Below are 14,125 nucleotides of genomic sequence, written 5' to 3' on the forward strand. Positions count from 1 at the left end.
GCTTTTCTAAATTACTTTTTTTCCCATGTTAAATCCTTGCAGTAAAAAACAAACAAACAACAAAAGAAAAAACAAACAAAAAAAAACAGACAAGAAAAGGTCTTGTTCTACGACCTCATCTTCTGTGATTTCAGAAAAATACTAACTATGCTGGAAAAAAAGCTAGGCAAGGAAGAGACTCAATAGCATGCAGAAACTACATATTAGCAGTGCAGTTTGAGCAATGGTAGTTGTGCAGTTAAAAGAAAACAGCAAGGCCCAAACCTGCCTGCTTATGGATGGACCCTACTTAAGAAGGCCTGCTGTCTTCCATGGCGTTTCATACAGACCCACGTTTGCCTTGTGAAACCAAATGGGGGGGGGGCAGACAGAATTTAAAGCAGGAGAGTGCCCCACCTCACCAGCCAAAAGCTGCTTTGGATGAATATTTGTGCAAGATGTGTTGTGTTCTATGGTGAAACAGATGTATATAAAGGGCTTCCCTTATAAATGAATGAGAACTCCAAGAGTTACAACTAAATACAGAAAAGTAAACAAAGCTGGAAAAAAAACGCACAATCATTTTGATGCTTTTGTTACAATCTTTGTGTTCTTTAAAACTTTTTGTGTATGTACACACAACCATATTTTACTCACGCTGCTATTAAAACCCTTATGCTATAGGTACTTACTAGCTAGAGTGACCTTAAAATCAAAACAAACAATTTTGTCCTGTAGCATTTTGCAACTATTTTCTTGTGCTTTGTTTCTTAGCAGATGAGCCATTGCGTAGTAGTAGTAGTAATGTTCGCTCCTCTGGAAGCCATGTGCCTGCCTTCTTGTTATTTCACACAGGTGTTGCCTGGAATAACTTGTATCTATACACATGACTGCAACTTTCAGAAAATTGGCACAATAGAAAAATTTGCACTGAACTAGTTTGAGATGCACAATCACATTTTGAATAATGCTCTTTACCCTAGTTTTTGATGAATTAAACAGAAAGCTACAAACACTAAAAAGTGACAGGAATAGAACCTAAAAATTATTCCTGTAAGCTTGGCCAAAATAACTGTTTAGTATCCCTTTAAAATAAGCAGAACTCCAGTAATGCCTCTGGTAGTGACTAGGATGGAAAAGGTACTGGCTCTTTACTGTTCGCCTGCTAGAACTGGTGTGCTCCACTACAGTGATGAATGTGTCTCCTATTCTGTTTGTTCTGGAAACTCGTTCAGCTTTAGTGCAGTGCCGTAGTTTGCCTCCAGCTCCTCATGCTTGCACTCTGACAGGGTGGGACCTCAAAGTTTTGCCTTGGTGGTTGAAGTGCCTTACTTGCATCTGTGATAAAGAGCTATAGCCCTTAGCACACAGCCAGAGATGGGTATTTTTGGCACATGATGTGAAAAACAACATCCCATGGAAACCAAGAATGTCATTCTACCTCCCTCCAGCCCAATCAACTCTAAAGCAGAGAACTTAAAGCAGAAAAGATGACAAAATTTTGGATGTGAAGTCCTAACAGCAGCAGTAAGTTGAGCAAACTACACAAAGAATATCTAATTAGGATTAGTCTTTAAATTAGACTCCTCAGAGAAGTGCAAACTAAGAATGGGATCCTGATAAGCTGACTTCTGCATCGCCAACAAATCCAGTTTCAGAATCTGGTCCTAATGCTTCCGCTGCCCACCCCCTCTCCTCTCCAGGAGTTAAAATACTCCACAGTACTTTACTCACAGGCTGTTTCTGTAACAGTCATAGCTTAAATATCTATGTACCTAATGGACTTATCCCTAAGAGCACAGTGAGGGAGGGAAGCGGCATTAACCTCATTTTGCAGATAAACAGTGGAAGCCCTGATGGCACTCTACTGCATTACATCCTATGGAGCAATTGCACGTACGCAGCAAGGGTAAAAATGCTGTTCCACCGGACTGCTGCATTCACACCAAGACTGACAGAGCTTTGCCATGTCCTTCATTCCTTGTTTGCATAGCCACTTATGACTGCGAAGATAAATGAAATTCAGAATACGGATAAGTTATCATTAATTTCTCAGCTACTGATTGCTCTGCTCAGCCTTGGAAGACGTGGAGACTAGAACAGTGCCGCTCACCATGCTGAACTGTTTAACAGTGGGTAATCTTACTGCTTAACTGTAGCAACTCAATTCTCAGGTTCTCTCTCGCCGCAATTTAGAATGGCACAGTGGCCTCAGCCTATCTGACCAACATCACAAGAATTTTTTTATTTTAAATTTTTTTTTTACTGTAAGATGGGAAATGACAATACTGTCTGAATGTTTTGCCTGAGTAAAAGGGGAAAAGATTTAATTTTTTGGAATAAATATGAAAAATTGCTTCTTATACATTTGGAATGGCAAGTCATCATACGGTAATTAGTGTATCAGGAACTAGTTTTCCACGAGAAGACAGTACATACCTTTAACGCCTCGAAAACTCTTAATTTAACCATTTTTGCAGTTATTCAAACTGATGCTAACTGGATGATGTCGGAGAAAGGTGAAGCTCTACACCCGCACTTTGCTTTGTGACCCCGGCAACTCCTGAACACTACACGGTGTCAGTTTCGAAACTCCAGGGCGTGCACCCAGCACGGGTGGCAACACCAGGAAACGGGATGCGGCCGCTTCTCCCTTATGTAAGGCAACTGAGCCCCTGGCAGGCCACGGGCTGGCCCAGGCAGGACCATCTCCCGCTGCTGCCTCCACACCGCCAGCAGCGCGTCAATATCCTCACGCCGGGAGGGCGAGGGCTCTCCCGGCTGGGCTGGTTTCCCTCTCCCCTCAGCCCCGCCAACGGCGGCGCTCAGGAGCCTCCCCAGCGCAGCCCTTCCCCGCCGCAGTGGGCGCTGTGTGGGGACGGGGAACGTCGCTCCCGCCCTTTCCCTTCTCCCCTCAGCGGCGCCGAGCGCGCGCCGCGGCCGTTGGGCGGTCGGGGCCGCGCGTCCCTCCCCTCTAGCCTCAGCTAGCCAGCGCGCGCGGCCCCGGCCGCCCAACGGCCACCCGGGCGCGCGCTGACGTCGCGCGGGCGGCCTCCCGAGGGGGCGGGGCAGAGCCGCTTTCCCTCAGGCGTGATGTAACCTCTGCCCTCCTCGGCCCGGCGGAGCGGAGCGGAACGGAGGGCGGCGGGAGGCGGCGGGAGGCAGCGCGGCGGTGGCGGTGAGGGGGGCGGCAGCACGGGAACACAGCGAGCGAAGGGGGGGGTGGGGGAGGGGCGGGCTCGGAGGCGATCGTGGCTGCCGGTGGAAACATGGTGCCACACGTGAGGCTTATGTAAAATGAGCGGCGTCCGGCGCCGCCAATGGGGGAGACGCGCGCCCCGCCCCCGCCTCCCTCCCCCGCTGCCGTCACGCGGCGGCGGCCAATGGCAGCGCGGGTGGGGCGGGCTCTTCGGGCTCAGTCACGTTTCTGCCTGTATGAAGTCGGTGCCGGGCTGCGCCGCGCTGGGCGGACGCGGGGCGAGCGGTGAGTTGGGCTCCGCCGGGTACTGTCCCCGCCGCCGGCCGGGGCCGGGGAGGTCCGTGGGTACCCCGGCGGGGTGGAAGGGGGTCGGCGGGCGGCGGCCGCGGGGGGCTGAGGGGCTCCGGTGCTCCCCCGCCCGCTGGGCCGGGGTTACGTAACCCCCGCGCGCCGGGGCCCTCCCGTTGCTGAGGAGACGGGACGGGGCCGCCGGTGGGGCGGGGGTCGGGGCCGCCGCTCCCGCTGGGCGGGGGGCGGCTAGGGGCTCCCTCCGAACCGGGGCGGGGGGGGACACGACGGGGACGGCTGTGACACGCCCACCCCTCATCTCAGGCCGTGGCAGGGAAGTGGGCGCCGGCTTTGATCCCCTCCTCGGAACGGGCGGATCCAGGGGTGCGTATGGCACGGTCCCAGCCTGTCCTGGAGCGGGAGGGGGCGTCCGGGGGTGGGGGGGCACAGACACACCCGCCCCCCTCCCCAACTCAGGCCGGGGCAGGAGCTGGGGTCTCCGAGGGGCAGCTGTGCCACGGCCCCCGACCTGTGTGGGGTCGGGGCGGCGGCGCCCCCCGCCTCAGAGCGGGAGGGGGGCGGCAGTGCCCCCCAGCCCGCCTCCGCCCGGGGCGGCGGTCAGGCCGGTGTGGAGGAGGAGCGCGGCGGGGCGGCCGTGACTTCCCCGCCCCGCGGGCCATGGGGAGGCCAGTGGCGGTCCCTGGGCGCTGCCGCGGTGCTCCGCTCCGCCGTCCCCGGTGGCTGCGGGGCGCAGGCTGCGGCCGCATCTGTGCGAAAGGTCGGGGGTTTGGGGGGAGGGAGAGAACATAGGTGCGGGTGGCACATTTGGGAGCACGCGTGTCCCGGCCAGGTGAGCGCGGCCCCGCGCCCCTCCCCACGAGGGGACAGTGCCGTACCCGGCTGGGTGGCTCTTCTCACGTGAGGAATCGTGTGGCAGTAAGTCAGAGAATCTCAGGGCGCTGCTGGGATGCGGGAGCTACAGGTGGGGTAGGCAACAGGTGCCGTGCATTTCTTTTTGGTGTTGCCCATGGTTGCAAGGACACTTTGTTCCTTGAGACCGTGGGGTTGTGCCGCTGTTGACATTAGTTGCATGCTATTACATGCGTGATTACAAAACAGTTTATGTAAGTACAGTTTCATGCAAATAGATGAGCAGGATGGTAACAGTCAAACTGACACTTTACAACTGACTTGTTGTAATAGGTTAGGATAGGGCATGATGCTGCTCTGTGTACCCCAGGAGCTTAAAAAGCCCCCAGAGATATCAGTATGAGGTCTCTGGTAGTTGAAAACTAAAACACTTTGAAATTGTATTCCAGTGAAACAGTAACTTGGCTGACGGTGCATATGAAGGATTTTGAAGAAACATGTTTATTTATGGTTTTAGGCTGTCTTTCTTTTTCTTTTCCAAATATTAGACTCTGAGGTTTACCATCTTGTACATCTGAGATTGGATAGTTGTCACTCATGCATTTATAAGTAAAGGGGAAAAGGTGGAAATTCTGTAATGATTCTATTGGTAAGATTGTCTGGTCAAGTCAAAAGTGGAGTAAAAAACTTATTTAGTATAGAGAGAAACAGTTTCAAGTTGTCAGTATGTTTTAACCACAGAGTTTGTTCACAGATGACAGTTAATGCTAGTTAACGTTTGTCAAAACTGCAGCTGTCTTTTGGAGCTGGCTTTTGCTTGTTGTCAAGATAAAATCTAAATTGATCACAATGATGGCAGTGAGGAGTAGCTACTTGAATGCAAATGGCTAGTTTTTGATAATGTAGAGTTGTTGATAAAGCTTGAGGATGTCAAGAAGACAGCTAAGGCCTCGATGGTGTGTGTGACCCCATTCCATAAATGGATCCTATCGTATGTTAGATGGTTTGAGGGCATTGAACTTGATGAAACTCAAACTTTTCATACCTTCTAGGGTGCCTCGGTGTCTGTGTGCATCTTTGATGTTCTCAGCCTTGGGTACAGTGCTGTTCATGCGCTCTACACAGTGGCTCTTGAATACAAAATTTGGGAGCAGGGCCTAGAATTTGATTTATGTTAGGAAAAGTGCCTACATTGTTGTGCTGTAACATCAAGTTCGTTCTTGCTTATGCCTCTGTGTGTTTGCATGCTCTTGGGATCTTTCTTTTTGCCCTTTCTTACTGAAACTTGCATTATTTCTGCAAAGTGAGGAAGTTTCACTGGAGAACTGGACTGTGTCCTCACTTCGTCCAAGACTTGCTGTTAGCCTTGTGATGAGGGTGCTACCCTGAGGTGTGGAGTCCTTGTTCCAGACTGCAGGCTGCTTTACCTCACTGGTGAGACGTAATGGAAAAGAGAGGGCCTTTGGCCTAGAGTAGAAGAAAAAAGTAATGTCCTTCTGTTTTGGTGGGATTTTGGCGTTTATTTCAAGGCAGAAGGGAGAATGCTTTAGTTTGGTGATAAGTGTAAGCATCCAATGCTGTGCAGTGAAAGAGCGTGGCCTGTCCTGCACTGTGAAGAAGTAAAGTGTAGTTTGGCTTGACCTAGTGTAGAAGGTAAAGGGATGGAAAGTAGAATTTTGACTTTCATGCACTTTCTTCAGATTTGGCAAGTTTTCTGGTTTCGTTTATGATCCAAAGACTACATGGTTTTGCTGGGCTTTTTGTTTATTTGTCAGTTGGTAGGACTTCTTGTAGGCTTCTTATATTTGTTTTAATACAGGAATGCTGTCTGTGAAAAATCTAAGTAATTTTCATTTTTACAGCTTACTCTTACTCCTTTTGGATCAACACAGAAAGGCATTAAAGAGACAGCATATTGTGGTAGCTCTTAGCCTGATACTTTACTGTTCCACTCCCCCCTCCCCCTCAGTCATAAGATTAAAATATGTAACAACTCAGTTTATTTGATAAACTTACCTGAGCCTGCCCCTGGACAATACGTTTTTATGGTAATAAATTTTCCCTGTAAAGAATGACCTTTTTTGCGTAAACTGAGTTTTTGGTGGAATTTATCCATAGTATGAGAATAGAATGAAATGGGGAAACTGATTGGAAGTAGAGTTCTGGATTTTTCTCCTGCCTCAGACTTTATTATGACCAGGAAGTGTTTGGTTTAGATACAGACTGATAAACTAATTTTCTTTTTCCTGGGTTCTTGCCACACCCTTATTTCTCTAACATCTTTACAATATTAAAACGTGCTTTACTGTACAAAAGCTTTTTTAACCCCATAAAGTATGAGCACATGAGCAAGTATATTTGGTGTGGTTTAAAAGCAAATAGATTACCACTAGCCAGTAGAACAAGTAAATTATCACTAGTCTAGATCAACTGTAGTGTTTTATATAGGGTTGCTATGGTTGGCCTATGTTAAAAGGGAACATCATGTTCTTAGCAAGGGGTTGTGTAACACTTGGCATGAACGTCCTGTAGACACTGTATTATACTCATAATGTTACCACATCATAATTACTGGATAATCAGGTGTTTCTGAAAAGGAATTTTTGTGTCCAGTTTTGGTTGCATGGCCTAGAATTCCTCTATGACGATGGTGGATTACAGAGATTTTTAACTGGGTTGTGTCGCTGCATTACTACTTTCAACATCCAGTTATATCCCTATTCTACAAGTTTTAAACTGCTTGAATATTGTTATGTTAACCTAGCTTGGCAAGCACTGAACAGCAAATGGGTCAATTAATATCTGCATTATTCTTTGTGATATAGTTTTATTACTCTGAAGGGCTTGGACTTGCACTTTTGGCTATGGATGAGATTGGATGCAGAAAATGGTGGTCTTGAAAGTAATGGCGCTAATGTTTTGTGTGCTGTGTAAAAGGTGTCTGTATCCTCTCCTGTTTTTACCACTGCCTTAAACTTAACCACTGCTGTAGTGGAGGCCAGGCTGTTAATGTTGCATATGCTGTTGTAGTAAGGCAAACCTTTTGCTTGCTAGTTGTTGGTTAGTAAAGAACAACTCCACCTTCTGACAGGTCGAGGGGCTTTTGGGGGGTTGTTTCTTTTTAGCTACAGGTGAGATACTTCCTTCTGTGAAGCATGTTCGAAGGGCACGGGAAAAGAGAAGGCAGCAGTCAAAAATACACTTTATGGGCTAATGGCTTTGTGATCTGTTGCTGGGTTTTCTTGTGACCCCAGGCCACTTTTGTGAAATACAGAGAAGACCAAAATGAAGAAGGGTCAGATGGTCTGGGGATGTCTGTAAAGGCTGTGGAGAGGCTCCTGAAACTACTCGTTAGAGCACGGTCTGTTTGTGCTGACAGTGAGCCAGCAACCATATGTAGTAGGCAAGCACCCGAACACATGGGTATCCACATGCCTGAGCATACGCACAGTGATCTGGTATTCTAATAAGTGGCTTAGTACATCACCAGGCGTGCTCGTGCAGCCTGCTTGTACTCTGCCAGCCAGCAGTGCTGGAACATGGGCACATCAGGCTTCTGTGCTTTTGTTTTGTATTTCTAAGGTTATCCTTTAAGTGTAGATAGGGTCTTTATGTCTGAATGCCTGCGCTGGACTTGTACCAATCCAGTAGAGAGTCCTCTTACTTGGTCCTCTCTCCCTCTTGAAGCGTTTCCTGAGGGACAGCAGCAGCGTATTAAGTTTCATGCAAGTTGCACAGGCAGTGGTTCTGAAGAGCATGTTTTCCCTGCTTATCCACATATGCAAGTGAGTTTATGAGCGTTTTTTTGTGTGTGTGAAAGCTATTGTAAGGTCAAGAAAAGTTTTTTTTTTTTTTTTTTTGTACAGATGTTTTCAGCTGCTGCTGAAGTAGTGTGCGGTAGTCCTGGAGGAGCCTCCTGATTTCTCTGACTTTTTTTGATAGTCAGATTTAGACAGCTTTGCTTGTAGAACACAATAAGAAGTAAGGCTAAATTTACCTTCCTTGAGATATATAAATAGGGAGGGTGATTTTCCTTTTTCCTTCATTTTCTCCCACGAGAAAGCAAAACTTCATTGGGGGTGCTGAAGGGGTAGAGACATGCTGTTTACCTGACAAGGGGACTGAAATACACAGAAAACATGTTTCTTGGGGCAAGAGAAAGAGGTTATTCTGCAGATTGTGTGAGCAGGATGCAGAAGCTCCGTGCAAGTGGTACCGATGTTCATCCTGAAAAGATGTGATAGTGAGAAAGAGCTCATTTGTACGTCAAAACACCTTTGGAGTTTTGCTTCCAGCTGGTTTTGAGTGCACTGTGGTAATTCTTAATGCTTGATTTTTCTTATAGACAGAATAGTTAGAGATTTTCTTGTATGGACGGCTTTTAAAAGTAGGACCGGCTTTGTAAAAGTAGAACCAAAGCTATACTGCCTTCCAAACGTCCTGTCCTAAAACAGTGGCACTTCAATGTTAAATAACACCTGTTATTTTTTACAATTGAAGCTTAGGGAGACAAGATGAAGTGGTAAGGATGTCCAGTACTTCTCTTTCTTGTTGGTTTTGCTTCCTATACTCCTTATTCCTTGCAGCTTTTGTATCTTAGTATGTTTTTTATGCTTGACCTTATTACATGTACTTTTACATTTCTGATACTTAAGTTTCTTTAATTGTACAAAGATCTCCAGTATATAAGGCATTTCTTTGACTTCAATTACATCTCTACTATGGGTTCCTCTGTGACTCAAGCTTTTATATAGCGAGCTCATAGGACAAGTACATCGTGCTTGTTAGGTTGCCATGCTTTGTGGAGCGTATTACTGATGTGATGGGGGCCGTGTTAGCAATAGCCAGAGAATTTATTTGGCACAGAGTCTTCCAAAATGGGACTTTCTTTCTGACTGAAATCTTTAACTGGCTATGAACTGCAGCAATGTCCGAAGAGCAGTGTTAGACTGGAACTTTCGTAAATGTAATATCCCATGGTGAAATTCTGCCCCATTTTTTTTTGAGGGAGGGGAGCAGTAGGTGTGTAAATATACTGCTTAATGGGAATATCAACCAATATTAAAGTTGAAATACAGTGTTGTAGATAACTCAGATCTAGTTTCACCTATGATAAAGGTGAAATATATGACAGCATGGTGCGGTGTGATAGTTTTTTCCCTCATTTCCATGACAACACTTCCTTAAATGTATAATTTTTGTCATTTTGTTTAAAAAGGACAAGTGTTGACATATGCAAATATTAGAGAGTTCTGACTGCTGGTCTTCTGCTTAATAATTTCTCCAGTTCCATTCAGGAAGAGAATAGCGTTTTCTATTTACAAAGAAATTCGAATGTCGTTTTAAATTCATGGTTAATACAAAGAATTCTAGTTCACCTTTAAGAAGGTACCTATTGTGAGACTGGAAGGATGTCTAGAAATTGTCATGGGGCAGGTAAAGGAGACTGTGTTTAACGTGCTTACTTTTGTTTTTTCTTTATGGCAAATAACCAACCTGTTGTCAATTAAAATTAGTTGTGGGCCATGGCTTATTATTCAAGGTGAAGGAATAAACTTGAAAAAGACAGTTTCTGTTGGCTGCTGGGGATGATCCATCCAGATCCACTGTGGAGACTTGAGCATGGGTGGTGGGCTTCTGGTCTGGCAGAGAAGAGAACAATTGCTGCTAGATGATGGAGGAGTGGCTTTGCTTTTTATGGGGGAAGAGGAGGAGAGGGGAAGATTACTTTGGTACTTAGCTTCTTATAGTTACAGGAAAGCAAATGATGAATCAGGAGCTGGCCTCTGTTGGTCAGCACAGCCAGTAGGTGAGATTGACCATCCATGAGGTCAACTTGATAAATTCAACAGTGTACTGTGCTATTCATAGTAAAACTGGGTTGACTTTGTCCTGTTACCTCAGGCTAACTTTGTGCTATTACTTACTCCACATGGAGAACAAGCAGCTTTAAAAACAACAAAACCAATCTAAAACTGGAAGGAAATTAAATACTAGTGGTGCTGTGGGTGCTTCAGGAATAGAAGTGACTGGTGACGTAAGCTTGGGTCCAGTTAAGAACCATCACTTGAGGACTGAGGGATTTTTTTTTTTTCCTGTTTGACCCTCAGGGACATAGCTAAGGGAGTTTATTTCTGTAATTTTTTTTTAATATATATTTTTTTAACAGCTATAAGTAAAAGAAGCATAAGTTTTTAGTAAGCTGGGAACAGCTTGTGCTTTAATAATGCATACTTGTATTTTGGAATATGAAACTAGTCTTGGTTGTGATGTCAATACTTCTGCTTAGTTGAATTAGCTCTCTGAAGAGTTTTTCATCTGCTAAGGCTAACTTAGAATTTGTATTTTGGTGGTGTAATCTGTGGAAGAAGAAACATAACTTGATTTCAAATATGTAATCCCAAATTTTATACTAAATAATACTCATTCTTCAGCTTGGATGCTCAGGTGAGTGAATGGCTGATTGTAGAAGACACTCTGTTGATATCTGTATTATCTAAACAATGTTCTAACAATAAATGAAGATCATGGAGATGGAATTTTGGGGGTTTTCTTATGTTTATAAAGGGAGCAGAATTCAGTGAATAGTTATTCTGTGCATTGCTCAAGAAACCAATTTAGAAGTTAGGTTAAAATAATAATAAATATTTTTATCAGTAAAATTTCTGGCATTTCCTCTTATTTTGTATTGTCGTCTTTATAACTGTTCATCTGTGGCATACATGTTTTACATGGTTGGACTTGTGTTGCATTGTTAAATGGACTTGATTTGTTTCATAAATATTTTTTTTATCTTGCTTATAAAACTTGGTTTGTGTTGTGTTTGTTTTTTTTTTAAACAGGAATATATTGATGACAATTTCAGATTTGGAAAGATCATGATTAGTGCATTCATTAAGGTGAGTGTGTTATGTTGTCCCCAAGAAAGTGCTTTATAATAGCAGTTCTTTCTCGGTGAGTCTGAACTGGGGTGGTGGTGGTGTTGTTGTTACTGCTTTGTATGCTTCCTTTGAGCTGTAATGTCAGAATGCCGAAAAATAAAAATATATTCAGAGCATTACATTTTTAAAGACCTATTGTACAAGTCACAAAGCACATGGAAATTATGCAGCTTCTCTAAATCTTTAGGAAACTGAAATTTAGTGTAGCATCCAGTATCAAGTGCTACATCTGCATTGTTTGCTGTGCAGAATTTTATTAATGAACTTCCAGTCTTTTGATTCCTCTTGCACGTGTGTTAAGAAATTTTAATGATGAGGAAAATTCTGCGGTCCAGAAAACAAAGTAGCTAGTGTTATTCAGCTAATTGGCATGATAGCTCAGGAGGAGAAAGGAAAATGTTATACTTCTAAGCTTTGATTTAGAAAGCAGGTCATAGCTACCAACAGTATTTTTTGGCCAGTTGTGCTTTACTTTCTAACAGGCTGATACTATTCTAATCTCGGTTTCAGAAGTTGAATGCATGGCACCAGAGATACTGACTCAGGCATGTTTATGTTCAATGTGTGAGAAGCTGGTGATAAAAAAAGCTTATTACAACTCACGTGGAATGTGTGGTGGATTAAGAAAGCAGAATAGATGGTCAGAATTATAGAAATATTTTGAAAATGAAAAAAAAAAGATGCTTATTAAAGCAAAAAAAGGAAACAGCCGAGAGTTTAGAGGAGAATGGTGGAGGCATGTCATCTGTGATGCAAAGAATATTTATTCGAGTGTTTTTGTTATACGTGATCTGATGATGGGACAATATTGGCCCAAGACCGGAAAGGGAAGTATAGCAGTTCTGGATAGTACTGTAATATTGCAATACAGATGAAATTGTAAGTGAGATATTTAGGATTAATACTATAGTGAAACCTGGTTTTCTATGGCTACAAAATGTGATTTGAATAGGTTCTTAATGCTGACAGAGTTCTCTTTTCAATGCTGCAGGTGTGACTTCAGTTCTCTACAGAAGGTGAACTTGGCTGCAATCCCGTAATACAGGTGTGTTCCCTAAAGCAGGTTGTTTGTTCTTTTCTTATATTTGAAGTCCTCTATGCTTAGAATAGCTATATCTCAGTATCGAAGGAAATGTTGTTATAAGTTCTATATTCTTTATATACTGATCAAATTATACTTCTTGAGATCAAAGACCTTCTTGAGATGCCATACCTGGATGAACTCTTTCAGTTCTTTGGGATTTGGGCATACTCGGTCACCTGTACGTTTCCTCTGATAAATAATAGAAAAGCAGAAGATTAGATTTAACTGCCTCTAATTCTACTCAAACTGATAAAATGCATGGTTTGAATAACTTGTATTTAGTTTCAGATAAAAATCCTTTTGGTGTAGATTTGTCCTAGCTTTCAGTTAAATTGTAGAAAGGCTTATCAGGAGAATTTTAGGTAGTTTACAAGGACTGTTTTTTCTTAATGTTGTCTTAAATCCATTAAATAGATGAAGCCAATATGATACCCAGCTAAAATGGTACATGCTGCTGCTGCAAATATCCTCTTCAAACCTAGACATTGTTAAACCTTTTTTACTCTTTTCATCTATGAAAATGTCATGATAGAGGTCATCAAACTAGAGAAGTGTTATGCCACTTCATAAACGGTCAGGCAAGACATCGTGGCTAATTTCGTGTAGATCTTGATGAGTGAAGCTAGAAACTTAACTCCATTAAAGAAATACAAGTTACAGGGACATAAGTTAGTGTGAGGGAATTGGAAGAACTGTCGTTTAAACCAGGATTTAACTAGTCCTGAAAGACATTCCACATCTTCAGTGTCTAAGCTAAAAACTGTGAAATCTGCAAGTAGCTCCAGATACAGCAATTTCTAACACTTCTCATGGTCAGAGATAGAGAGCTTATAACTTAAATCCTGTTTTATCAATTTATGATAAAGACAGAGGCAAAATATTTGAAGAACCAATGTACACAGATTTGTATCATAATCTGAGATTTGTAGAATTCATATCAGCTTTGCGATGTTACGCCGAGTGGAATGTTGTGAATAAATTCTTCCTTAAGTCTGGCCAACACAAATGTACTTTTAACAGTTGGTAGACGTGCAGCATTTTAAATTAAGGCATGTTAACATGGGCTGTCTTCCAAAATGGTTAGCTTGGGATTTGAACACTGTTCCAAACATTCCTTCTGCATATTCAAATGAAGCACTTAAAGTGATGTAATTGTTTGCCACACAAATGTTGATCTTCTGATTTTTATTCTACTATTTCTTTGTGTTAACGTGGCAGTGGCATGTACCAACAGACTTAGCTTCCTACATTTAATAGAAGAGCTTTCAGATTTTCTTTTTCCTGCTGAAAATTCCCGGTGCCTTTCTTGGGAAACTGTTTTTATTAGGAAGAATAATAGCGTTGGTGGACTTCATTAGTACAGACTTCTGAATGTAAGGAAACACTTTTTTTTTTTTTTTTTTTTTTTAAACACTATGAGGGTGAGTGAGCACTGGAACAAATTGCCCAGAGAGGCTGTGGAGTCTCCATACTTGGAGATACTCAAAAGTCATCTGGAGGTGGTCATGGGTAGCCTGCTCTAGGTGACTCTGCCTGAACAGGGAGTTGGACAAGATGACCTCCAGAGGCCCCTTTAACCTCAGCCATTCTGTGATTCTGTGAATTGAAATTTTGTAACTGCCTAGTAAAATCTTTAATACTCATACCATGCCTTCAGCAATGTAGATGAGTTTAGATGAGGTGTTAAAATGGTATTCTAACCAAACTTTTTAAGCACTTGGAGCTCCTGCGGGCTGCATCAGGCATTTTGCTCTATTATCTGCT

General features: G+C 43.5%; 1 protein-coding gene across 9 annotated transcripts in view; it reads left to right on the forward strand.

The window, feature by feature from the left end:
- The first annotated feature begins 3,071 nt into the window (after positions 1-3,071).
- The window catches only part of PER2 (period circadian regulator 2), a 51,883-nt gene continuing 40,829 nt past the window's right edge, over positions 3,072-14,125 (forward strand). For 7 of the 9 annotated variants that reach the window (XM_063337656.1, XM_063337655.1, XM_063337654.1 and 4 more), the window contains exons 1-3: positions 3,379-3,463; positions 11,179-11,235; positions 12,269-12,322. The gene's annotated coding sequence lies outside the window, so the exon portion shown is untranslated. Of the gene's footprint in view, positions 3,158-3,378; positions 3,464-11,178; positions 11,236-12,268; positions 12,323-14,125 lie in introns of those variants that run through there. The other 2 variants (XM_063337662.1, XM_063337658.1) reach the window with 1 other exon arrangement.

This window comes from Chroicocephalus ridibundus, chromosome 6 (genome assembly GCF_963924245.1).
Source record: "Chroicocephalus ridibundus chromosome 6, bChrRid1.1, whole genome shotgun sequence".
NCBI lineage: Eukaryota > Metazoa > Chordata > Aves > Charadriiformes > Laridae > Chroicocephalus > Chroicocephalus ridibundus.